A 1,447-nucleotide genomic window follows, 5' to 3' on the forward strand; every position below is an offset into this window, starting at 1 on the left:
CATTTCAATAAGGTGGAAACAACTGGTTAACCCATTAGGAAAAAATAAAGTTAGATTCTTTTCTCATATATCAAAATAAATCCCAGGTGGATTAATAAATTCAATGTAAAACTGGTAAGCTACTGTAGAACTTTCTCTGTTATAAACCACAGAGACAAGATTAACAGATTAGTTACATAAAATTCTCAAATTCATATATGCCAATCATTCTTCCTCCACCCTAAATATAACAACGAACCAAAAAACAAACTCACTCTTGGCTACAAATAACAATTACTGAACAACCAGTGGTGTATTTAGTAAAGATATTTCATTATCTCACGTCACAAAAGGTTGGAGGTAAGTGGCTCCAGGCTTGGTGCAACAACTCACTGACACCCTCATGAACACATACTCTTTCCATTTTCCTCTCCAACATCCTTTATGTGTAGGCCTTCCATGCTCCTGCTTGTCACCTCATGTTGCAAGATGGTTGCCACAGCTCTAGCCATTAAATCCACATTCAAGACAGGAATAACAGCACAAGCCGTAACTATTGTTTACAAGGAGAAAACCTATTCTTAGAACCCCCGCTGGCCTTGACTTCTCCTTATGTCTCTATGGTTAGATCTGTGTCACAAAGCTTCTCCTAGATACGAGAAAAAAAACTAGGATTTCCCTTTTCTGTCTCCAAAGAGGAAGGCAGGCAATGGAGAAGGAGATTGGCAGTGGGTGTTAGGTTAGCTAACCAACAGTGACTGACCTACTCAGGATTCAGAAAGTTAGGCCAATGACAGGCTGAGGGGAAATTACAGTATCTGAATATATAGGTAACAAAGAGATAGGTCCTTCCTCTGTAAAGAGTTCTTACAAATAAATAAGAAAAAATGGAAATTATAATAAAGAGTCTAAGGATATTAAAAAGCAATTTATTGGGGGAAAAACCAAATAGCCATTAAATCAATGAAAAAATGATCTGTCTCATCAGTAGTGTAAGAAATATCAGCTTGGAAATATTTAATAAGATTATAATGTTCAATTTTCTCTATTTGTGAGCAATGGCACATCACACATTTGCTGATGGTTGTATGAATTAAAGGCACTTGTCAATACATATCAATACCCTTTGTAAAAGTGCACATTACTTAACATAGCAATTCTAATTCTAAAAATTAGCCTAAAAAATAATTAGGGAACTACGTAGAGACATATGTACATGGATTTTATCAAAGCATTATTCAAAATAGCAATAAACTTGGGGGAGCTGGTCAATAAATTATGTTATCCACTAAAAATAATGACTGCTCTGTACCTATGGATGTGGAGAGGTAACATGAAACATCATTGAATGGAAAAGCTGTTTTATTTTTTAAACAAACAGCATGTAGTATTTGCATAATAAGGAAAATTTTTAAGTAAAATAAACTTTGTAATTCCAACCTTAGAAATCTTAATATTATGAATACTA

The sequence above is a fragment of the Propithecus coquereli genome, unplaced genomic scaffold (genome assembly GCF_000956105.1).
Source record: "Propithecus coquereli isolate 6110/MARCELLA unplaced genomic scaffold, Pcoq_1.0 Scaffold253, whole genome shotgun sequence".
NCBI classification, from domain to species: Eukaryota; Metazoa; Chordata; class Mammalia; order Primates; family Indriidae; genus Propithecus; species Propithecus coquereli.